Source organism: Anopheles stephensi, chromosome X, assembly GCF_013141755.1.
Source record: "Anopheles stephensi strain Indian chromosome X, UCI_ANSTEP_V1.0, whole genome shotgun sequence".
NCBI lineage: Eukaryota > Metazoa > Arthropoda > Insecta > Diptera > Culicidae > Anopheles > Anopheles stephensi.
This window is the reverse complement of record NC_050201.1, coordinates 5495462-5521867: the sequence shown is the minus strand read 5'-3', so window position 1 is coordinate 5521867 and position 26406 is coordinate 5495462. Positions and strand designations below refer to the sequence as shown.

The 26406-nt window shown below is 47.6% G+C and overlaps 1 protein-coding gene across 10 annotated transcripts in view; it reads left to right on the top strand.

Annotated features, from left to right (window-relative positions):
• The first annotated feature begins 14934 nt into the window (after positions 1–14934).
• LOC118515315 (alpha-2Db adrenergic receptor) overlaps positions 14935–26406 on the top strand; it is a 139180-nt gene continuing 127708 nt past the window's right edge. The window contains exons 1-3 of one of the 10 annotated variants that reach the window (XM_036062015.1): positions 14935–15126; positions 18327–18726; positions 19944–20268. The gene's annotated coding sequence lies outside the window, so the exon portion shown is untranslated. Of the gene's footprint in view, positions 15174–18326; positions 18727–19943; positions 20269–26406 lie in introns of all 10 variants that reach the window. The other 9 variants (XM_036062011.1, XM_036062019.1, XM_036062016.1 and 6 more) reach the window with 9 other exon arrangements.

The window sequence follows — 26406 nt, the reverse complement described above, 5'->3', positions numbered from 1 at the left end:
AGGAGCGAGAAGGGGAAAGGAGAGCCAGCGGGGTAGGGCGTGCGAGGAACAATTTGCACTGGAATACACAATGAACTGTGATTATCTTATGACAAGGGATCATTGCGACAGGGCCACTGGCACTGTCAACCGGCGCCTGGTTGGTAGGTGACCCGCCGTGCACTGCGAGCGCGCGCACACGCGCTGTTTATTATGCAATCGCATTTGCACACGTCACTTCTCATTAGTTTGAAGCGCGCCCTGACGCCTCTGTCTCGCCCCCACACCCCATTTGCCCTCGTGGGTGTGCACGTTCCACAGCAGTGTTGTGTTTATGAGTCCTACACTTCCCTGTGCCCAGGAATTCGTTTTTTTTTGTTTTGCCCAGAGGAGAGAAACATTTACTTACGCGCCACTCACGCTGTGCGATGCATGTTCGCCAGCGATCCTTCTGGTTTGTGTGATGCGGTCTTGCTTTTGCCCCCTCCCTGCAACCGAGCTGGTTTCACGGGGCTTTTAAGCAGAGTTTAAGTTAAAAGTTTTGAAATAAAATCCCAGTTTTAGCGCTATTGTTTTCGCTGAGCGGAGGGAGGGCTTATCCAGCAGATGACTATTTCTGATAGAGACTTGAAGGCTTTAGAGTTGGTGTGATAGTCTTTGAGGCTTCCCTGCACCAGCCTACGCACTTGACCGGGACATCATTAACGGTAACCCCAGCTCCGTGCTCGCAGGTGTGAAGCGACCAAGCAGCAGCAGCAGCACCAATTTCGTTGAATTTCGTGTCCCTGGTCCCTGGTAGTTGTCATCGTTCCAGACACTCGTCGGACTGTTTATCCGACGATCTGTGTCGCACCGTGCGCAACCCAGCGGAAAAGCTGGCTGGGGGTGTTTGTTGGCTTGTATCTTTTAGTCGCTTCGTTCGTTTGTAGTCATCATTAAAGAACGCCGTTTGTAGGGAAGAAAAATTTACCGCCCGCGCGGAAGAGTGTGTTTGAGTCTTGTTGGGCGTTGAGCACAAGATCGTGCTCTTGGAAGTGTGCCGTGTACGGCACACGGCACCCTAAAGTGCATGTGTGTCCATGTTGAGGACCGAAACGTGATTGATTTTCGCGACAATGAGAACAGCTAACCCTGCTGCCAAGGAAACATGGGTGTCTTCCTCTTTCGGGAGGGAAAGTGCATTTTTACTAGCTGGAAAATTCCGGCTGGGAAAATTAAGCACATTACACATGCAAAGCCAGCCCGAACAACCACACCAAGCCTTTTGTTTTCATCGTTAAATTTGTATTGTTTTGCTATCCCTTTTTGGGCGCCCGTAAGGTAGGCAATGGGCCGTACACCGGACGCTTTCCGAAAGGTCACACTGACAACGGTTGTGCGAATCGAGCTGTGTGAAAGACATGGTTAGAGACAGGCATGTAGCACTTTAAGCCAATTTCACAACTCCACCCAATATGCACCCAATGGCACGGTGTAAGTCACCCTGGGCAGCGGAACATGTTTTCACACTTCACCACCTAAGGAGCACAATTGAGAAGCCGGATGTTCACAAACACGATAAAGCACACACGTACGCACGCACAACGGTGTTTTCTTTGCTAAGTACGGCACAGCGCATGCCAATATTTAAACGCCAGTTCGATGGGGATTCAAAATTATCGACAGTAACAGCACACGAAGACGCACACACACACATATAGGCTTTAAATCCATCTTTGCCTCAAATTACCGCAAAATGGAGGCAAGGCGTGAAAAATCACACTCACAGCCTAGAAAAACAAAAGGTCAAGAGGGTGGTGCGTTATAAAATGAGAATTCGTGGGGGGAGGGGACGGAGGTGGGGTTCGGTACGAAACAATGTGTGGGCACAGTGGGCAAGATGTCGTTAAACTTTGACATAAAAGCTTTTTGAGTTGAAGTTAAATTTAAAAAAATATTGATGAGTTATTTCTGACTAAGGTTAAGCTCGCTAGCTAACTTGCGGCTCTACGATAGCTCCCCGGTCTTTGAGGTCGAAGAGTTCGGAGATTGCATAGAGCTTAAAAAGTCCGGAAAGCTACCTCGTGAGAGTGAAGAGGTCGAATATTACTCAGAGCTACATCCAGAGGGCGAAGAGCTCGAAGAGTCGGCAGAGCTACTTCAAGAAGGCCAAAAGCTTGATAAGAGCGAAAGACTGCGTCGTAAGGGCGAAAAAAATCGAAAAATCGACAGATCTACCTGGAAAGGACGAAGATCTTGAAGAGCGGACACTATCTGACAGAGCGAAGAGCTTGAAGAGCCGACAGAGCTATCTCAAGAGGGTGAAGAGCTCTAAGAATTAGCAGTGCTTCCTTAAGAGAACCAACAGCTCGATGAATGGAAAAGACTACGTCGTGAAGATAAAGAACTCGAAGAATCGGCAGATCTACCTCGAGAGGACAAAAGAGTCGGTGTAGCTACCTTAAGACGGCTAAGAGCTCTAGAAGTTCGAAAGACTACGTCGTGACGATGATGAACTCGAAATATTGGCAGAGCAACCTTGAGACGGTGAAGAGCTATCTATAGAGACCTAAGAGCTTAAAGAGTGTGCCGGACTATCTCCAGATGGGGGAAGAACTCGAAGAGGCGCAAAGCTTCCTGAAAAGGGTAAAGAACTTGAAAAATCCAAAGAGCTTCCTCAAGAGGGCGAAGAGCCCGAAGAGTCGCCAGGACTATCTCAAGACGGCGGAACGCTGGAAGAGAGTGAAGAGCTAACTCAAGAGGGCGAGGATCTACCTCCAGAGGGCTAAGAGTTCGAAAAGTGTGCAGAGCTATCTCTACAGGGCAAGGGAAGCGTAGGCAAGGTAGCGAAAAGCTACTTGAAGGTGTCAACGAGCTCGAAGAGTCGACAAAGCTTCTTCAAGAGGGCAAAAATGAAGTCCTGCGATATCGACTTTCAAGAGCGTAATAGATTTAAAGAGTCTCCAAAATATTGCTGAAATGCTTGTTTGTACATCAACAGACGCCTTAAATTAAATTATTCTCCTGGTTGAGGTGCGGACTGCTTGAAATCCCCAAAGAAATCCTGGAAATACGCGCCCTTTACACTTCGAAATACAGCATCAGAGTTTTTGGAAACAGGCCCTAGTTTTTGGATCATAACCCACCATCGAGTGGTTGGTGTGAAACTTTAACTTGCTCTTCTTAGGAACATCCTCAAGTATGTTGGAGAACATAACCAGCTATGCGTTCTCCACAACACCAGAGAGCAATATCATGGAACGAGTCACTCTGCCTTTCAACGGTCTTTAATTAAGTGACATTTCTCGCCAAGACCTTAGGAATCTTGGTCTCGTTTCTTTATGAATGTTCGCACACATTTTGCTGAGATGCTGGCGGATTGCGATAACTTCTTGGAATTCAGCTTTCATAGCCTAAGACCATTACGTAGAAATATTTCGATGCGATAAACTATGGCCTAAATATGTTCTAAAATGAATTGTCGGCTGCCTTATACGCTCGACGATCTCCTTCCGGTGTGTTCTGAGAGGATAACAGTTTCATAATCAATTAGGAAGTCCAGTTTATCGCAAATAAAATAATAAACTTCTTAAAAACGTTATTAGTTTTCCGGGAAAACTTCAAACTAACTCACCACTTATTGAGTTTCGCTATCCGCCCGGACGCATCCTGCACCCATAGTGCTTGAAATAGTGCATTAAAACTCTCTCTCGCTCTCTCTATCGCTTCCTCGTTCGCTCCAGGTGGGACATAGAACTATCCCCTAAGCGCCGGGACATCCCGAAGGGTTTGGAAACCAGTACCGTTGATGGATGGTAGCCTCGCGTGAATCTGGTTAGACGCGTTCAAGTACCCTCACACGCATTGCTGCCTTACCTGCTCCAAGCTAATGACAGGGTTTTGCGGGCACACGCGTTCCACGTTGTGAGTGTGTGTAGACCCGCTCCCCCACGCTCTTTTTAAGACGCTTTGTTGGGCGGAATGGAAAGGCACATCCGGCACACTACATCTTATGCGATGGGGCACTAAATTAACTGGTTGATACACATAAATCATGAATATTTCATTTCCCCACGTATCATTAGGAACACATCACGAGCGCGCGCGTGGTTAGACGATGGAGGTTTTTCCTGAAGAGGGGAGGGGCGATTGGGGGGGGGGGGGAAAGGATGAAAGCGGAGATTATCCCCGTACACGCATTCGCCGAGGTTTCGGGTTTTTGGAGGTTCGAGTTCGAGAAGAAAGGATGTGGCCCGGGCCCGCTATCGTATAAGCTGTCACAGGCCCAAAACCTTCCGAATAGCCGCCACATGAGGCGTACGGTTGGGCCAAAAGTTTACCAACGCACACCAACCTGCCAGGGAGGGTTTTGAACTGGGGACAAAGGAAGGAGGGGGGGGGGGGGGGTGCGCAAATTTAAACAAAAACCATACCGCAACGCTTCCGTTTCGACGCCAGCTTCCGGACTACGGCGCCCCGGTGTACTCGGCAAGTCCCAGATCGGTCGGTTCGGTCCGGGGAAATCGCTGCCTGGCTTTGATTTGAACGTATGTGTTCCGAACCACCCCACCCATTCGGCTGCAGCAGGTTGTGGAACCCACGCAAACACCGATCGGGTGTCGAAGTGGCGTCATAATGTGGCGTCAAAATAAGATCCGCCCGGCGCCTTCGCCAGCAAGACGAACGCCAAGGCACCGGACGGATTGCGGGTGATTTACGATGCCGCTGGGGGGAGCGGGCGAGGGAAGGAGTGGTATGAGGATGAACCGGTGACGCCATTGGGTCACTTTTTTCCTCTCCTCCTGCCCCATCGCCTCCACCCCCCCACCACAACCCTTATTGCTCCGTATAAAAGCCCCATGCGGACTAGCGCCTGCAGCGTAGGCAAATTATCGACACCGATACCGGACGGCCAACCAAAACCGGAGGGGTGGGTTGGACGGTTTTTGCGGGTGACGGTTGAATCGATTAATTAAACCCCGAGATCAGAGCTATCGTGTTCTCGAAATTGAACCCCGCCACTCTGGTGCAACGGGGGAGGTGGGCGGAGACCGGCCCAACGTTGTCGGCCCGGGTGACTAATGATACATCAAACATTTACGCTCGGTTGCGCTACGTATTGGAAGCGTCCACAAAAGCATTCTCCTAGTTGTTGCTGCTACTGTTAGGAAAAGTGTTTCGCTCGTTGTGAAATCATATGCAAGATTGATTGAGGGCTAATTCATTGCAGATTCGTAGAGAAAGCTAAACAACAACAAAAAAAGCTCTAAAGAAAACTTTCCAAAATTGTGTGCAAGACAAGCGAAATATTGCTAACGTCACGTTGAGTTTGTTTTATGCTTTTCCCCACTACGACAATGAATCAAAGCGAGCGGAAAGCGAGAGCAAAAAATCGCTCACAAAATGATTCTCAAGAAAAATAAAAAACGAACTCGAGCGCACAATAAAATTGGATTGGTGTTGCGTTGGTTGCATACCTTCGAGGCGCTTTGCTACCTGTGCTGCGAAGCAATGTTCGCCCGTTTTATGCACGGTGTGCATACGTGTGGTCGCAGCAAATGAATTAAAAACAATACTTTGCCTACCATCACCTCCCCCCTCCCCCCTTCTCTTATTCCCCGTTCCCCCCCTCCCTTTCCCACATCGATTCACCGGTGTCAACGATCGTTGGGTGAGGCAGACAAATAATGGAATTTGGTTAAAATTTTCAACCGTTGAAGGAAGCAGATGGGAAGAATAACAACGAGGAGCAAAAAACAAAAGAAGGAGGAGGAAAACGGACACCTAACCGCAGGCCGCTTTGTCGACGGGGATGGGATAAATATTTTGCAAACCCCGGGAAAGCTGAAAAACACACACACACACACACACATGTTTGGTTGAAATTGTAACGTAAGTATTTAATGGACTGTTGCTGTTTTGCGGGCAACAATCAACATCGTCATACAAAGGCAGCGCGTCGTTACATGGGGTAGCCACAAAACTTTGTTCGCCTATTTCTGTGTGAAATATGTTGGCAGCCCTTTTGCCGGACTTACGCACCAGATGGGATTAATTGAGTTTGAATTGACCGTTAGGAGGGCTCATTTGGAGGAGTTTTGTGGAGGTAGTATTTTGAGGGTAAATCAATCGCGAAGCTGCCAGCAAACCATTTTTGATTAAAAATTCATTTAACGTTACTTTAGAGCCTGAGATTCTTGACGTGTAGCTTACCGAAAGTGGAATAAATGATTGCAATTGTATACACTTGTGCCTTACCAACGAATATTCGCTTCAATTATCCTATCCTGGTTCAATAATCAGTGCTTGTCATAAAAGGCTCTTATTACCGGTTAAATATGACTCTGAGAATGGCAGAAAAAAATAAAAGATAAAACAAATACATATTGCATACATTTTGGCGCTTTGCAACAGACAAGATGTCTAATGAAAAGTATTTGCTTCTGAGTATACAATCTGCTTACTGTAATGAGCGGTGAATAAATAATATATAAAACCAATGCAAATTGCATACATTATGGCGCTTGGAGAGGTGTATGATTGCTAAGAAAAAAAATCTCGCCGTAAAGTATGCAATATGCATTACGTAATTGAGTGTTGAGGTACATTTTCACAGATTGCGCGCCGATTCAGAAGGTGAGCTATGGCAATTGGCTGTACTACTGCAGCGGGTTAGGGGTACAATACCCTGAATGATAAAAGCCCTCTCTCTGACCAATTTGAAACTAACAGAAGAAGCAACTTAAACGTATCCAATCGTTTGAAGGCTTTTATTTTAACTGATGTTATGAGACGAGAATAAGCTCTCGAATTTTTGAAGCTATTGACCAGGATAGATCAAATTTATTCGTAATATTTAAATGACTCAAAACGTAAAGGTTTACCCTTAAGAAGCAACTTAAATGTATCGCAAATGGTACTAAAGACAGTCGAGAAAGAATCTCCACCGATTGCATTCTTGCTGGCGTTTGGTGAACATTTGTTTGCCCTCTAACATACAATCTATTCGCCCTAAGGTATGCAATTTGCATTACAAAACTGAACATTGCAACCGTAATTGAATTGAAGTGGCCGCCTCTTGAACGGCACACTGAGGTGGAGCTTTCTTACGCGAGTGTAGCGCAGGATTTGGAGAGTACGCTTTTAATTCTAGCTAGATACCGGTACCGATAAGCACCGATGTGTGTTACACCGTAGCGTGCAAGAACAAAAGCGAACAGAATCTTCCACCAAGCGGTGCTCGGAAGCACCGTCACTTGCATATACATTAACACCATCCCAAGCCATTCCCATCACGATTGTGCCACTCATTTATTGTTTATTTTTCATTATTCGTCCTGTACTCTTGCTCTCGTTCTTTTGCGCTGCTCCTCTGCCCGTCTGTCGCTGCTGCCCGAGTGCCAGATCGCAGGATTAACGCATCCTGCATTTAGCAAGGACGGGAGTGCCAGAGAGGTTACACGCTGAGGTGTCGAAGCCGTAACCGATACACACACACACGATCACGTTTCACAGTCCTGAGAAAACCTCGTATCCTTCCACGAGGGAGATTTTTCCCCGGGGGCGCTTCCGGCGCTGCGCCCGGAGATTGGTCTGACGACGACGGAAGCAGATAATGCTCAGGTACATCAGGGCGACGAAACAAAAACATCACAGTGACGTCGCTTACCGACCCCGTCGAATTCCCCAGGCACAGGACCGGTGAAACTCATCAATCGTAGCAGCCGAAGACAAACATTCTACGCTGGGGATCGATACGGCATGATTATTTCCTGCCTACGCTTCGTCACGGTGTGCACCCATCGTGATGTTAATTTCACATACAAGTGTGTGTGTGTGTGTGTGTATGTGTGTGTGTTTCCTTTCATTCTTCTTCCTGCGGTAATCATTAGATTTCAATCGCGTGATGCTAGATTTACAACACCCGAGACGAGCCGCAATTACTGAACGAACGGTGTAATGCAAATTGCATAACTGTAGGCTGTTCGCGGAAATAAAGGATTCCATCAGATGAACCAAGGATGAACCAAGGAAATATCGCCTAACATTGCTGGGTTGCGATCCTTATTAAGGAATTGTTTAATAATTTAGAAGAATGTTTCAAGCTTATTGTGAAACTGTGCAATCATATAGTGGAATCTAGTATACAGCTAGGGAAGACTTGAAACGCGATGAGCTTTGCAATCAGCTGTTGATTTTTGCGCTAGTCAAATTTTCTAATAACCTTTTAATAAAATGTTGAGAGGAATGTTTCAACTGGTAAACGGAATATTGCCATGTCTTTGTGGAAAGTTGTAATCATACAATGGAATGATGCATTTAGTAAGGGGAAATTTGCAACAAAAAAAGGCTTGGCAGAAAATTCACAACTGTTGGTAAAAAATAAGTTCCCCTAACTGTGTGCAAGATTCTACTATATGCTTGCAAAGTGCCACTATACAGTTTGAAGCATATCCGTAAGAGACTTAAAAATTCCCTTGTATGGCTACAGACCCTACCAATAGCAAATCAACATTAAATCCCTTAACCGAATGCAAAACTCCACTATATGGTTGAACAGTTCCAAAGCGATCCTTCTATATTCTACCGTCAATTTAAAAAATTCCCATTGTATGGATCGTAATCTTTATTGAACATGAATGCTTTCTAAGCGCTACATCATACAATTCGCATTTCGCCAAAGCATATCAACTACTTGAGAGAAAACAGGAGCTGTTTTTTTTGTGTTCTTCCCTTATTCCTGTCCAAGTGTCAAGCGTGTATCCCAGATCCATGCATTTGCATGCATTCTTCGATGCGATTCGAAAAATTATAGATGCACAACTCGAGGAAAGCAACTGGAGCTTACCAAGTTGAAGCGTTCGCCGCGTTACTTTTGCCTGTCTTCCCCGGACCGTATGCTGATGCAGTTTTGTTCCCGTTGACTCGCTTACCTCGGTCGTTCCGCATCGTTTGCCAGCACGCGGGGGAAGGGTGGAGGGGGAGAGAAATCGACGGAAGAATAATATTACACTGACACTACCCGTTTGCCCGTTCCGAGTGACATCTTATCGGTGCTTCATAAATGATTAAATACACACACACACACACACACACACACACACACACACCAAACACAGGGAGTCAGACAATTCTAGCGATTCCGTTCGCTCTGCAACCGGGTTTCAAAGTCATACCGATCGCCTTTATTGACTATTCTGGGAAGCGAGAAGCACTGGAGCACGGCACGGCAAAACCTTCCTATCCCTTTTTTTTTTTTATTCCCAAGTAGGGACCTTTCAAACGGCAACTCGTCGTGCGCCGTTTGTGTACGCCGTGCCGTGGCGAGATCAAGTTACCTCTACAGTTGAGCACGCAAACAAGCAACGTAAACTGAACCCGGAAGCGTCTGCATTGTTGGTTGCGTTTTCGTTTTTCATTCGTTGCTGTTGTTGTTCCCGTGTCTTGCAAATGCTCCGGTCACCGGTGATGTGATGTAAGAAGCTGCTGCCTTTTTGTTTTGTTTGATTACACTCATTACACCCGAATGAAGAGTAGGTCCAAAAAGCAAATCGAGATCGAAAATCATAATTTCCGAGCGTCACGCGGTAAAGCACCTTGATATGCGCCTGAATGTAGGCAAGCGGGGCAGCATGCAGGTCGCTGCCGAGACATTGTCGCTTGTGCGTTTGTTGCTGGGGCTGAGCGGTGAAACATTACTCTGTTGCTGCAAACGGATTTGCTGCTACAACAGTGTTACATTGGCCGGGCGTTCCCGTTGCCTTATCATGGCTATCATGGCAAAAACCTGAGCTGAGCATTGCGCCAGCTCATCCATTCATTCATCTATTCATTCGCTCGACTCATTTATACATTCATTATCGCTCGAAGACGTTTCGCTTGCACTAACTAATTAGAAAGAAAATTGCATTGCTCTACCGTCCTCCTGGCGTACCCCTCCCATTACCCCCCCCCCCCCCCCTTCTCGCCCTTGATCGTTCTCGCTCGATACGTAATTAGTTTCCACGAAGCAAACTCCATTTTTATTCCCTGTCTTGCTTTTTTGCCCCCTCCACCCCCCCCCCCCCCTTTCGCTGTTGCTGCAAAATGGAGTAACGGGGTGTGTTTCGCGATGCGCAATTCCATCAAATCTTCACTGTTGCAAAGTTTGCCTCGTTTGTTTTAGTACAGTTGCGGAATGCGAATGCGAGAAGCGGGAACCCTGGACCCCTGGAGCCACTTGTCAATTCGCCAAGAAGGAAATTGAAAGATGGATTGTAAGGTGCTAAGCACTTGGCCTAGCGAGCGAGCGAGAGAGAGAGAGAGAGAGAGACTCTTCCCCGAGAATTCACAAATGTATCGATGCGGTCATGAATGGCAAGGTAGATTGAGAGAGGAAGAGAACAAAGAACATAAATAAAAGGGCACATCAGAAACTGCATTCTACCAGGCAGCCATTAATGAAGGCAGAATGATGGATGGATTCATCTTTGAGCGTGGAGCTTTGTGTCGCTGCTTTCATTGATGTTTTTGACGGTGTTAGGTATCGATCGCACAACAAGTGTGTCGTGGTGGTGTTGAGAGGTCTAGACGGCCTTTTTTTCTTGTATTCAAAAGTACAGTTTTTACACCGGATTGTTACACCGATTGCATACTTTGAGGCGGAATTTCTTAAGGCCAATTTTACTGAATGTTGCTGGTGATACTTTGTATGAAAAAGTGTGTTCTTTGTATGAAAAAGTCCTCACAATATATACACTACTTTAACTTACAACTAGGCCTTGGGGGTGAAAATATAATCTATACAACTGAAGTCCTAAATTTAGGTGATAACCTAGATAACTCAGCTACCTTCTAATCTTCTTCTTCCTTGGCACTATAACCTCGTGAGGTCTCGTGAGGTGGCAGAGGCGACAGCAGCGTCAAGACCGGTGTTCAAATCCCAATCCCTTCTAATAGAGGCATAACCTAAAAAGGGTCGTTAGGCCAAGAAGAGAGACAACGAGAGAGAGAGAGAGAGAGAGAGAGAGAAGCCTAGAGCCTAGAGATCTAAGGTGTTTACCTTGTTCAGTCTACTTGCATCCCTCTATCCATGTAGACAATCGGAGACACGGATATTCGAACAAGTTTGTGGAGATTGAGCGTAGAAAAATGAAACTTTGAGTTTAAAAAATGAAGTTTGTTTTACATCTAATCAATGAATTCTGGGCAACAAACTCTAGCATCTAAATACAGAGAGGGAGCGAATGAAGCCTTCAGAAGGTATCTGGATATAAGATGATGCTTTCCCAAATTACCAACGACAAGCGACACATGCGGTGTAAGACTATTACAACAACGATTAAGGACCTCAATGAGCTAAGCAAGGATTTCGGTGAGCCTACTTCCTCGGAAAACTCTCATAACTTGATAAGTGACTTATTTATCCATCACGATCGAAGTGGTTGCCTGCATGGAGCCAAGCTACTATACAGTATATGCCGAAGATTAATGTTAAACAATTTCTCAATTATCCCATTCATTGCTACTAACTTGTCGGCCGATTCTATCAAACTCAGCGCGGAATTAAGTTCTTTGTTTGGCGGCAACCCAACGGCTAATTCTTGGAAGAGAATCAAGCACCGTCTTTAGGGCCAATCCGTCTGCCGTGGTGCCAATCATCATCGACGAAATAAATAAATCATTATGCAATCAACCTAACGCCACACGCCCGAAGTAATACAATCCGCTCGACGTCGTGCTCCAGTTTAGAACGCGATAGCACCTATCAATATTGATGCATTTTTGTTTTTTTCCGTTGACTGGTTGTTGATGTTCTTCCGAATAAGGGAGGATTTTGGCGTAAAAAAATAACCAAAAAATTTGCTCTTTAATCGTAGTATCCATTACGGGAGCTTACTTTCGTGATTTGCTTAATAGGTTGCTGGAAAATCAAATTTCCCATTTTACCCGATGGAATCTCTGGTACACCGGAACACCCTATAATGCTTCCCGTAATTTATGAAACCAAAAAAAAGTAACGATTGGGTGCGTTAGTTCACTTCCCAGATTCAATTAACAGTGAATGGTACCACATTCTTCGAACAGATCCGCTTCCGGCGGGCGTAGCTGGTACGATAGCTGATCCGCTTGCTGTGCCAGTCGTGTCGAGAATGAACGTTCGCGTCCACGAACACCGATCCATAGCTCCGGTCAGTCAAAGCTTCCCGTGAGTGACCGGCTCGAGAATGAATCAACAGTTTCTTCGCACACACTCTATAGCCACGAACGCTGTTCATGCCGACGATGTTCACCCGAACGATGTTCCCCGATCGGGGAAAAGGGAACTCATTCCAGGTACCAGCCAGTTTTGGAGCACGATTAACGCGAGCACTTGTATTAAGGCACCTAAATGCTCACCATTTCTTGGTGTGCCTGGTCTGTCAGGGAAGCAACAATAAGGAGGAAGAGAGCAAAAAAACAAAACGCGAACCAATGATTGATTTACCCTTTTGCAACGTGCAGCGCTTCAACAGCTCATTACACTTTTGCTTTTGTAATTTAACAACATTAGCAAACGGGAGAAAAAAAGGAAAAAGCTTGTACTCGATTAATAGGGGGAGGGAAAAAAAGGGACGATTCGTGGCGTGCGGTTTGCATATGCACAGGGGTCAGCGTGCATGTTAACGAGATCTCCGTAAGTTCACACATGCAATCAATGATTGCGTGCCAGATGAGGGAGGGATGGAAGGGGGTTGTGGGAATGAGGGGATGAAATAGGAGGGTGAAGTGGAGGTTGGTTGGTAAGGTAAAGAAGCACAACCGGACCTAATGTTCTTTATTGCCAATCGAGGAAAATAATGGCGGTAAATGAAAATTGATGCACACAGTATGGTGTGTGTGTGTGTGTGTGTGTGTGTATGTGTGTGTGAGGACCAACTTTGAGAGCAAATGTTTCGCTCCCCCCTGTACCGTCGCGTCCCCGGTGGTCTGGTCGTATCATGAATCGTATCCGGCAAAACGCCAACTGTGCTGTCCGTTTGTGCGGTGTAATGGAACACAAGAACACGGTGCACTGTTAAATGGTTAAGCTTGCCGTTTTCTTTTCTTACTATCGATTGCGGATTGCTGAGATATATATACACGTACATCGACACGCATGCCTGTATGCACACATGAGGAGGAAGAGAAAAAAAACCCTCCCCGCTAACCCCACTTCTAGTACAATGCTGATATTGTGGTTTTAAAAAGCATGTCACGCAGCAGCGAACGAGCGATGGCGAAGAGTGTTGCCGGATTGCAGACAGCGTAATGCCTTTTATCGCTTCCCGTCACTGGTAGAGGCGTGTTGTGCAGCACACTTGGAAGAAAGGAAAAATGCATTAGCACGGTTTAGATGGCAAAGCACGGGTGGGGGGGCACATCACTCTAGCCGATGCGAAAGGATTTGTGCCGTGTGTGTGTTCCCTGTGATCGATAGCGGTGCAACGTCTTTTGTTGTTACTTAAGGACAAGCGTTCGTTTGAAGGGATGATGATCCGTTGCTGGGGTTTTTTCGCAGGTCAGCGTGTAGCCGTTGGCGGTAAGTACAAGCCCGAATGGTTCTGGCTTGCCAGCTGAGCTGTATAGAGATCTACACGCTGCCACAACACGTACAGTCGACAATCGACTGTCAACTTGAGTGGAGATAGTGTTGTAGGAATCACTCACAATTGCTGCCACTTCTTGGTAATGTTTGGTCCACTAGTTTGGTCCAACACAGATAGATCTCTAGATGGGAGGTCTCGAGGAGGGCGAGGTTTTACTGGACTTCACACCAAGAAGCGTCGGGTATCAAATTCCCTGCTGGAAACGTTTCTTTGCAAGCAGGATGAACTATCCAGAGACACGGGTAACCTACGTCAAGGAAATCCCGGATGGTAGGCCTAACAACTCTTCAGGGTTTGGAGAAGAGATATCTCTGGAAGAAGTCTTGTATCCGTATCAGAGATCTCTGTAGCTGTAACGTTCTTAAGTGTACTCTGTAACTATCGTGAAGGTAGCCATAAGCCCAAAAACTCTGAAGGTTTTGAAACCAAAGAGGCAGAAACAAGCAGTTTCCTGATAGAGGTCTCGAATCTGTAGAAGAGGTCTCTGTAGCTGTAATCTACTGAACTAAAGTTAAGGAAAGTAGTAATGGTAGGCCTTAGAACTCTTGAAGTTGTATAGTCAGAGTAGCAGAAGAAGACAGATCTCTGAATTAGGTCTTGTATCTTATTCCTTAAGGTTATTCTTAACCTTCCTTGAGAACTTTTAAGGTTTCGGAGCTAAAGAAGTAGAAGAAGATAGGATTTTTATCAGACGTTTCTGCAGCTTATATGTACTGAAGTATACTCTGTAATTAACCTACAGGAAGACATTAATGGGAGGCCTAAGCACGCTTGAGGTATTATAGCTAAAGAAGTAGAAGCAGAGATATCTGTGGAAGCGGTCTTATATCTGTATCGCCGGTCTCCGGAGCTGTCATGTACTCAATTTGATACACAACTACACAACCGGTTTTAGTGATATCGATAGTATCGGAACACAACCGATCAGAAGGCTCAAAAGAAAGCTCGCAACGAAATAATTAAATTGAACAAAGCGATGCGGGTACGGGCCGCGGGCACGGCCAGCACCATCGGAAACGATAAGAGCGCGCACCGCCAACAAAAATTCTGGCGCCATTCTCGTGCTAGACATCCATCGTCGTACTACACACTCACACACGCTCCATTGTTTCAACGCGCGTGAGTTCCCCGAGCAATTTTTTTTTTTTGTAAGTGCGTGAGCGCACCACCGAGCAGCGTTCCCGTTCGCGTTCGGTTTCGCTTCCATTTTCCCATCGCGTGCGTGAAACAGGTTGCCGAACGTACGGCATCACGGTCGGGGTTTGCCGAAGGTGCTCACTTCGGCCGGGCCGTTCATTCGGTGTGCCGTGGGAAACCGAAGCTGCACCGGAATGGAGCTAAGCCGGAAGATGGGATCGGACCGTACGGTTCAGTATGGTTCTGTACTCGTCCCAGGCAACAGTGCCCGAAGCGGAGCGTACACACTGGAACAACCGAAGCGTCCGACCGACGGGCAGTGGACAGACAGACAGTCGGATACAGGTAGCAGCAGCAGCAGTAGCAGCAGTAGCAGCACCTGTATCAGTAGATTCGGGTTTGCCAGCGCAAACGGCAAACGGGGGTGAGAGTGGTGCGTAAATGAATGTGCGTGTGTGTGTGTGTGTGTAAGTGCGTGTTCTTAATGGGCGGCTCGATGTTAGTCGACGACGATAAGCACGATTGTTTCTGTATTTAAGTATTGTGAACCGTGTTCGCACCGGGCAAGGTGCGATGAGTGTGCGATTAGATGCGTTAAGACCAACTGGTGTGTGATCCTATCTGGGCTATACTTTCGGAGGTGTGGCGTTTGTTTTGCGTGTGAAGAATAGTGAGACGGGAGTGTACTTTCGTAGGGTGTGTGATCCAACCATTGGTTGTGCCTTCAAGTACTGTTGTGCTTGAGGAGGTCCCGGTCCTCAATGTAGCCGTGAGTGAGCTAGTTTAATTGAACCAATTTTGACACCGGCCATCTAACGCCTACATGCTCTCCGAATGCATTCCAAAAACCCACCAGAATTATCCTGCAAAACTTACCAATCAACCTGGCTAGAGTGCAGAAGTGTTAAACCGTATTGCGGCGGCAAATGCGAACGATCAGACGAGATCTTCCGTTTCCGGGTGTCTAGCGTGCTTGTAGCTCTTATATCTTCAGAATAGCTAGGTCCCAACAGGATATCATCAAGGAAGCAAACCGCGAGAGATCAAGATCACTTTCTTCTACCTGCTTTGAAGCTTCAGACAGCAAAAGCCACACCTTTAACACCCTCAGCCAATCCTTTTTGACTAGTGACTCCAATATTTTTTCTTCCTCGCGCGGGTTCTTGTTGGTGTGTCCAGCATTTCAAGCAAACACCTTTTTTTGCCTTCTTCTCGGGGATGATTTTCGGCGATAGGAAATTATTATTTTCCCTATGCACCGCTACGCAACAGGAACTCGCAATACCTTTCGGGATAGGCACGGTGGTCCCTTTTGCTCATTTTTTTTTAAGCCTCAACAGCCGAGAGCCGATTCGTCTATTCCTGTGGACTATCCTTCTCCCTGCCAGATTCAAATTCAGGGATCCACACATCCAGGATTTTTTTTTCTTGGTGCTGCCTGTTGGGAAACTCTTTGCGCTGTCCTTTTGCTTTGGGCACACGGAGGACACTTTGCTGTTTGGGACATCCTTATCCGTTCCTTATGCTTCTTCGTTTTTTTTGTTTTCTTCACTTGAGCATCCAGCGATAATAAGGAATCTGGAGGTCTAGATTAAGAGGAGCTATCGGAAGGGACGGGTGGTGTGAAATATCCGGATAGGAAATTAATCTTTCCCAGCTTCATCCGCACCGCATGATCCGCCTGGACCTAAGACCAGCTCCAGCCAGCTCTTTGTTTTTTGTCGCGCGCCTCCGCGAGTGATTGTGTCACCCTGATCTGATTGTTTCTGGTGGTACACCAGACTGCCAGCATTTTTGTTTTCGGTGGGGGGGAGCCAACTTTTTTTTTAAATTAGGAAAACGAACCCACAACACAATAGCCGTCGGCCTGGCTAATGGTGCTTTATTGTTTTTAAATTGCGAAGCCTTTGTGTATGTGTGTGTGTGTGTATGTGACCGTCGCCCAATTGATTGTTGGGTTCGATGTTTTGTCAGGATTCTAGTAGAAGGCCAGTGAAGACATAGAGCCATGGTTCCTGGCTTCTACTCTGTTTGTTGGTGGCTTGTTCGTGAAACTCCCCCCCCATGGGAAACCCCTTTCACAAACCGGTGGCACACATTATTTAGGGGCTGGCCGTTATTTTTAATCTCCATCATTTTTCCCTGTCTCCATTCGAAAAGCCCACCGCCAAACCGAAATGAGTTTCGCTTTTCCAACCACCAGCTCCAGCTTCCTTCGCATCGGATGTACACCCAACACGACAACAAAAAAAGTTCGCTGGTACCGTTTTGGGCAAGATATCGCTTAAATATCCGATTTGTTCCCCTGGACCTTTTGTTGTGTGTGTGTGCCGTGAGCAGCACGATAGGAAACTGCATTGAAGCAACAAAAACGATTGCACACGAAAATCTTTGGCCCCGAAAAATTGTTGGGGCGACGGTGAACTGCAACTAGGAACGCCGGATGCTGGTGTAGCAAGCGGCCATTTTTTTGTTGCTTCTTCTTCTGTTGGTTCGCTGTTGTTCCTTTCTTTACCTGATCGTTCGAGTCTTTGGGCGTTTGGGAATGCTGTGTATTCTGCCAAGTTCACGTAGGTTTTTCGTTTTTTTACTTTGGCCGGCGACTTATTCTTCTCCCCGAAGCATTTCCGGCAAACTCAGGGCTGAGGGATCCCGTTTGCCCGTTTCGGGATCTTGAATGGGAAAATGCTTCCGCCATACCGTGTGCGTGTGTGCTGGATGGCAGAAAAGCGTGACGGTAACGGGACACACACACACACACACACACACACACACACACAAAAGGAAGCTTAAAGAGTTCGGTATCGGAATTGGGTAAAGCGACCGGTCTATCGTCTTGGGGGAGCGAGAGAAAAAAAAGAAGCAAATTCCACCACAAAACAGACGAAGTAGAAAAGGAAGATGAAGATACACACACACAGGGGGAGCGAGCGTAGAGTCGGCAAAAAAGAGCATCAACTTCCCACACAGGAAGACACAAGGAACAATCGACGGACGGTACAGGAAAGGCGTAAAGAAAAGTGTATTATATTTGCCGAAAAACCCCGCGGTGGCAAAAAGTCTTAGAAACCAACACATCAACACACACACACACACATAGATAATATAGGCAAGTACAAGGCGTGGGAAAAAAGAGGACTTGCGATCCAGCAGAGACCAAAAGGCGGAAGCGGAATCTACCAACAACAAAAAAAAGTCCCCCAACAAACCCGTGTGAGACTGCGAGATCGTCGGAAAGGGGTAGAATTTCTGAAGTTGTGCGGGGGAAAGCAGGAGGGGGTGGTGGGACGGAAAACTTAGGACATCCCTGCAAGAACCGCGCTTCGGCTCACATCGAGGCTGTCTAGAGGCGCCTTCACAGCTCACCTAAAAAGCTACGAAGCCAACAAAAAAACGCAAGACACAAAACTTTTGCAAGAAGAGTCGATCCTTTTAGGTAGAGGGGGGGGGGGGGGGGGGGTAGGTTAGAGTGTGAAGAGGTGAACAAGGGGGTCTTGTAGTGTGGTTTTGTCCAATCGATTTACATCAGTGTATCTCACCAGCAACAGGAGTTTTAGTCGGCTGTTGTAAGGTTCCGCAGGCTTAAGACCCGACATTTTGCTACCCGTATTGCATACCTTTCAGGCGACCTTTCGATCGAGCAGGACGATCGTCCTTGTAGTGTGGATCAACACTGTGCCGCGGTGTGAGTCGCCTTGTGTCATAGTGGCCATAGGGCGATCAATATCCCGGATTCATCGATCACAATTTCAACGTTTTTTCGGAAGTGTTTGAAGTGTTTGTGAATATTGCCTGTAAATAGATGTGTGCGCGTGTGTATGTGTGTCTAGTGTGTTTGTGTGTCCGTGATTGTCCGACCAGTTGTGCTGTGACCCAGAGTCTGTCGCTTTCACGCCGTGCCGTGGACAGTAAGCCGTAAGGAACAGCCGGACGAAACTAAAATGGACGCCATAAGGGACGCTAAAGAGTGAGCCTACCAAGTAACGGCACACACGCACACACACAGTGTCACAAAGAAAGCAAGGTAAACACACTAATGTACAGCTCTAGCCGGGACGGGAAGGTGGAGAAATCTGTTTTCGCCCACTTTTTTTGCTCGCTCGCTCTCTCTCGGTCCAGTTCGTCAATCAACTTCCTCATCAATCAAATCACACCCGTGAAGCGTGCGCGCTTCGGAAGCACTTGTTGTCTCTTCAGGCTTTTAGGCGAGAAGAATTCTGTTCTGTTGGTTTGTGTGATGTATATTTGAAGTTGTAGGATCATTTTGGTACACTTGTCCGGTAGATCGGGACAAGATTGCCGTCGGTCGGGCACAAAACCACCACCTCTTGAGGTTTTCCTGGTAGGCTTTGGTCTGCCAACATCAGCCATCCTTAACCTTTCGAGCGGACACACAACACACCGAGTCCGTGCAGAATCCGCTTAAAGCGTACACACACACACACACGTCCAATATCGGTCAATCAATCAACGCTTAGCTTTGTGTGGATTAGTCAGCCACAACAAGGATGTACCGTGTCCGGATCTTTGGATCTCACCTTGAAGTGGTGCGCTCTTCAATATCCCAGACCCGTTTTCACACCCTGATTTTGCTTGAAGTTGATTTTGTCTTCTTTGGACGATAGAAACAGAATTGCTCATCAGGCGTGCCAAAATTAGATAGAAGTCTTTCCCGTTCGGCTCAATATAAAATCCACCTCCAACGCCAACCTTTAGACTATTCGTTAACGGCTTTTGCAAAAGCTTATCTACCCCGTTACTGAGCAAAACGAACCGAGTTCCGGAGGTGAGATCCGGCGTTCGAAACCTAATTAGCATTGATTCTCATCTCACAGCGAACGTGTCTGCTGCTAGCCCCCGATAGTAACACCTTTCCAAGTGTGTACTGACCGCTTAGCCTTCTGGGGTTGGGTTTTTGTTTTTCGGGGTTTGTTCTGAGGGTCACTTGTCAGTTGGAGGCAGGATTAAGTGAGCTCAGCAGAAGCTTGGAAGTGTTTCGCCCAAGTCTAAGGCGAGAATCGATTGCCGATTCCTTAGGCTCGTTAGGAATGGTTAGCTAGTGCGTTAAGATACTTTCGCCAAGCCCGGTAAAACGATGGCTAACGATACGATAATATACTGAGAACACACTGCCTTAGTACTTCTTTCTTCTCAATAGTAATGACAGGCATAATCAATCAGCTTTTCGTGGTGAGCAATTGTTTTTAAAACGTTATTTCGATTTTCTTCAACATGTTCCAGATATTACTACCTAATAGCTCTAGTCTAGTGTCTGTACCCGGTGGTACTAGCGGGTCCCAATATTTTGCCTTCCAACTATACACCATGTATAGCTTACGCTGTGAAATGAGTGTGTGTGTGTGAGTGAAATTTAAAGCTGTGTGTGCGTACGTGTGTGATTATGATATGGCCATCAGCCGCCGTGTAGGGAGGTTCTGGAGGTGTTGCTCGTTCGGAAAGTGTATCTCACCAGCATCAATCAACCTGCCGCAGACTCTATCAAACGGGACAGGAACCTTCCTTTGATTCCAGCACCGAGGCAGACCCTCGCAGCAACACTTTATCCGTAGGTTCCTACATACTTCAACTTCACTAAACGGACGCAACGGTTTGCTGCGTCCAGTAGATATTTTATTTTGAAGCAATTTAACTTCATAAAGTTGGTGTGCGTCACAAGTACAACATCCTCCCGTTTTTGGTGGGTAAATCCCGCAGCTCTGTATATCCTTAGATACCTCTCTGTATTTTATCTGGACTCTCAAACCCGTCGGCGATGGAGGAGCTGGAGTTGGGGAGTAAAGCCATGCGAAAATAAAGCATTCTCGAGCGCGAGGCGAACACCCGCTATAAATATATGTGTGTAAGGGGGCCATCGCGGCACGCCTACCAACCGTCCGGCGATAAAGGTGGGCCCCACGGTTTCGGCGGGACGCTCATAAAAATGCTCGAAACAGGCGAGACCGGTGTAAATCATGCCCGAACGCCTCCAGCTTTTACGCGGCCCTACGGTACGGTACGGTACGGGATACTTTAATGAACCGTCCAGAGTTGGGCGGGATGGAACAGGAGGGTGAGAAGGGGATGCGTGGCAACAAATCACCCCCGAAAACAACGACAACAGGCGACCGAACGTTTAAGCGCCCATCAACTACTCTCGACACCTCGCCCGTGCCCCTCAGGTCCCACCGTTCGGTTGGGAACTTTTTGGAGAAATTACAACCTGTGGCATTGTCCCTCGGGGTGTGGGAACCAAGCAAAAGAAATGAAGGAAAAAAAAACCGAAACCTGAATAACCGAATTCTGATACCTTTTCCTGCGCAGTAAGCCCCAGGGTGTGACAGTTTTTCGGTGAACGGTGTCGCCTGCGTTTCTTTGCTGTGTGTGTTTCCATCACAACATTGTTGCAACATAATTGAACATTCGACCAATTTGTAGCGTGGTGTCCGTGAGTGCGTGTGCGTTTATGTCATCACCAACAACTCGGACTGGATGGCCGAGCCAGCCAACATCCCATTAGATGGCACGCGTAGGGACAACGGCTCAATCATGCAACACCAGGCTCACAAATAATCACGCGTACGGTGGACGGCGACACACACACACACACACATACGCTGGAATGTGCCCCGGTGCTGTCGAAGATGAGCCCGACAAGATAGGCTCGCCCGATCACGCGCCTTTGTTCTGCACGCGAACTCTCTCTGTCTCTCTCTCTGTGGTCCGGATGACGATGTCCGGAAGAGGCATTCGTCAATTACGGTCGCCTGGTGCGACTGCTCGCACAGGCATGGGTGTGCGTGATCGATGGGCGCCAGCCCACATTTATGATGCATTCTTCCGGCAAAGTGACCGCCGGTGGTTGTGCGGAATGCAATCAAACGCACACTTCACTAGCGCCGGGTCAGCGCTGGGCGAGTCATTTAATGTGATTGAGCGAAATGGGTAGCAGCCTGCTGGCTGTCTAAATCACTTAAAGTTCCTGGTCCAGTGTTACCCGGTGCGAAGATGTGGGACATCACTAAATATCCCAACAAAAGGCCAAGCAAAAAAAAACGAGTTAATAAAAAAAAATTCCACCAGTTATTGGATGCTGGTCTTGAAATGTCTGTCTGGTGGAAAGTTTTTTTTTCGCCGGCGCATTTTCACCGGGCCAACAACGGTTAAACAATTTAGGATCGGTAACTTACCCACCGGTAGGATCCGGGTGGTGCCGGACCTGGCGCTACTTTTAATGGGATTATGCCGCGATTATCGAGGATTTACGGTGTGAACGATTTTTGAGCAAGGTTTGATTTGGGATCGGGAATTTTATATCCCTTTCCTCGGCTCGCCGCTTTCCAACACCGGGTTACAACGATGGAGATGGAGCGGATCAAGCGGAGCAGACACACACACACACACACACAGAAAAAATGGGTGAAACCTTCCGCTGGCCAGTCGGACCAACCCCCAGGAAAAAAAAAAGTTGCTCGCGCTCTACGCTATTTCTCGCTTTCAGCGCGCTGTTTTGGTTTGTTTGTCTATTCTGAACCACTCATCCAAATTGATGCGATCCATTTCCGGTCGCTTCCGGGCGCCTGTTTTGACAGGACCTCAGCGTTCCCTGCACGGCTCCATCGTTCCCCCCCCCCCCCCGTCCAGAGGCAGAGCAGCAAACAAAAAAGGGTTATGCTAGATTAAACGCCATCCCTCCATTCTCGCTTCAGCTCAGCTCGACTGCATTTGCGAGGATTAGCCGATTCCGTAACCGGAAAACCCTTCGGAACGCCGTTCCACATTCCGCAACGGATCGCAATTTTTGGGGCGCCCTGTCAAAGTGGACATGGGCTTACGAGGGATCACCCACTTCCCGGCCATTACACCAGCGGGCAACCAAGCGCCGAGGAACAGAACTGAAACTCCCGATCCAGTTGGAGTGGATGGTGGTGGAAGTGGGAGTAGAATTTATGCCCGAACAGGTGTAAAGTGAAATATACATTTGAATGTGTGCCTGTGTGTGTGTGAGAAGAAAACTGGAAAGTTTTCATTCATCACCCCATCATTGGTTCAACCGGTCTGGAAGGGTGTTGACTCGCTCGGAATATTGTGAGCAGCCGACGTTTTCGCAATCGGTTCGTGATCTCGCTCACCACACACACACACACACACACAATTCATTTCCATTTTCGTGGCTATTTTTGTGCGGTCGCCAATGTTTATGCCCTTCTGCTTCTTCTTGGCATCGCAGCCAAGCCAAACTAAAAAGTGAAACTAAATTTATCCACCGAACCATATTCTTTGGACTCCACGACAGCGGCAGTTCTACTTTTTTGTTGCAGACCAGAGATCCCACAGACTGCTGCCATTTGTTTCTCGCGCATTCGCGGATATGGGAGAAAGGCGGGACCCGTGCGGATCAGGTGAAATGTGTTTTTGTTTGAATAAAATCAAATTAAGCTCGACGTACCACGATCCTCAAGCAAGCTGGACGAGGTGGTGTGGCGACGTTGAATATCCCCAAGTCGAACAGATGTCGAACCCAAGGGGGGGGGGGGGGGGGGGGGTACGGGGAATCGTATGTTGGGGTAATGGGTTTTTCATTTAATTTCATTTTTCACTTTCCATTCCTCCCCCTCCCCCCATCTTGCGCGCCCACCGTTGAGGAAATGATTTGAAATGCGATCGAAAATGCATCACGACAGTTTTGTTCCTGCTGGAGTGGTGCTTGTGTGCGAGCGCGAGCGTCGAGAATCGTTTGCCACCGCAGGTAGAATACGCGCTGCCGTTTGACGCCTTCAGGGGAGGCACTCAAACCAAATTAACTGACATTTCGCTGTTGGCCAACACCCTTTCGGGTTCGAGTTCGAACCTCCCGCCAAACACTTCAAAGTGCGTTGCCTTCGTTGTGCGGAGGCACCAGTTTTGTAATCAACTGATAGCGTCCCGGATGATAATTGTTGTAACATAAAACCGGGGCTGGGTGGTGCCGGTAGGCTGATGGGATGATGAAGGGGGGGGGGGGGAGGTTTTTTTTCTCACACGCACACTCAGGTGTAGCACCTGTGGAGCTAATTTGGTGGAATGGAATATTTAATATTTTATTGACGAGGAGATAGCCTTGAACCTATGATCCGCCATCATCGGCCCGGATGTTGCGTGTCGTGTTCGTGTTGCGGAGCCTCTTATCGGCGATTCTATTGCATCACGGCTCGTTTCTGGAGAGTATGGACTAGCGAGGTACAATGCCTCAAAGATAAAGTTGAAGTTGCTTAACGCCTAGCCTAGCCGGACCTAGAATCTCTGGACCAGGAAACTTGTTGATTCTACGCAGTTTAAGCTTGCTGGTGGACTACCTTCCAAACTTCACACCTGGAGCGGCTTTTTTTTGGCTACTATTTGGCAGCTTGAGAACACATCTTCCCTAAAAAACCCTGTGGCCCCTGCCGAGTGTCCGAGCTGCGAGCGTTCAATTTCGGTGTTGATCGGATTATCTGTCCCAATTTTCGGCTGCCCGATGGTCACACGGCCGAAGGTAATGAGCTTAACAGGAAAAGCAATCCATCACATCCAGCGAGCGTTGGGCGGCCTGGCCGTTGTATGGAGTGTGCGAGTGTGCACTTCCGATACAAAACCTGAACCTCCGGACACTGGTGGATTGCTCCCGATCGATACACCGCCGACGGCGGGGTTGGGATGATGCCCCCCCGGAGGGCGGGGGCAGGAGTGTCGGAACGGGCGGTACGCAAAAGGCCACAAATAGTTGTTGACGTGACACTTGTGAATGCTTAATCGGAACGATCGGCAGGATTCCTTTCCGTCCCGTGCCCGAACCGGTGGCCGGTGAATATTTCAGCGTACCTCGGGCTGTCCTGTCAGCGCCGAACTTCGGGTTGGCGTCGGGATGCTCTTTTAGAGCGATGGTATGGAGCGCTTCCACCCGAGGGCCTCCAAGGCTCCAAAAGGCTAGTGAGACAAAGTGAACACCTCCAGCAGTTGTGTGTGTGTGTGTGCGTGTGAGCTCAAATCGTTTCGAGATGATGGATGGTACGGTACGGCTTCGGCGATACCGGGAGCGATGAGGTTCGAGCCGAAGGAATGCCATTCCGGGCCGCTGTTTGCTGCATTCTTCCACGTTCACCCTGACCCACCCTCCAACTCCTGCTACCTCCCTATCGTCTCTCGATAGAAAACAGGGGCGGAAGCTAACACCCGGGAGGTTTTATGGTGGTGCATGGGACCTGGGACGAGTGGGATGGTGTGCCAGGCCACCATTGGCCATGGTCACGGAGCGCCTGCGGAATCAATTTCAATTAAATTCCATTCTGACAGGAGAATTTCGTCCCTGCCGCTTGTCTGCGTAGCTCCTTTCGTGCCTCCCTCTCTCTCTCTCTCCTTATCTCTCTCTCTCTCTCTCTCTTTCTCTAGAGTTTCGTGACACGTTTTGCACGCGTGCTCGCACGTATAGGACAGGAAGTTTGGAGCCGGAACAACCACATTCACACACACACACACACACGCTTACGAACAGTTGTGCGTACATACACCAGCACTCGGTGTATCCATATCCGTTTTTGCTCATCCTCGTTTCGCCGTGCCGTGCAAGCCATCACCATTATGATACTCTCTTGTTCAGCTTTTCCCGGAGTATCCCGGGCACACTGGCTGGCAAACAGTGGCGTCGGGGTGCGCAAGCGATTGTTTGATAGGCAAATATATGTTGTGGCAAGAGCCGGCAAGCAAGCCCTCCATTCGTTGTCTGTGTGTGTGCTAAAGGCGGGCTGGGCCAGCCATTGCGTTTCTCAGACACCACCAGCACAAGCGCCACGGCTGGGTCCCGGGTGCATGAAATCAAATCAACCTCCAGCTTCCGTCGGACTGAACCGCACCACGTTTATTAAACGCAAAACATGCAAACGGGGTTCATTGGTGTGTTTTTTTGTTTTTGTTTGTTTGTTGCTGCTTTGCTTTTTTCATGCAAGAACTGTCTTGCGTATACCAGCTGGCCAGCGATCCGTTCCTGGCAGATGTGATGATGCATTTGGCAAACGGTTTGATTTATTGCCATCCTGGCCATTCCTTCAGGCACAATCGATTTACGGGGTTTGATCGAAAAAGAGATCTTGACGGACCTTCATTAGCGTTGAGTACTTCGAGGATACCGTGTGTGTGCCCGTGACACTAATTCTTTTGCAAAATGAGCGGATGCAATTTCTAGTCCGTTTGAACGTAGATGTTTTGGCTGATTTTAATAAAAACTATTAAATACCGTATTCTCCCAACCACTTAATCAGAGCTAGAGGAGACATTGAGTTGACATTTACAGAGAAAAATGACTTCAAGCTACAGAATCCCGACATTTTCTGGGGCTCGATATCCTCAGGGTGTCAAGGTAGCAAATATGACTTCACTAGATGCTTATATAAAGGAAGAGCTTATCGAAGGCTACTCCAGCAATGTCTCTCCGTACTCAGAACTCAGACCAGAACAAATTCTGTCTGAGCTACGTAGAGGATAGGCGTCTGGGAGGAATTGAAATATTTTCAATGAGGAGTCACTCGACTAGATTCCAAGACCCCGTGCAGTGAAATATTGTTCATCTTCTTCTTATCTGAGAGATAATCACTCGGTACGATTAGAGAATCCAGCTTCCTAGGCCTTCCTAAGTTACTCAACTATCTCTAAAAATTATTTGAGGATCGGCAACTAATAGCCATAAGTCCTAAAC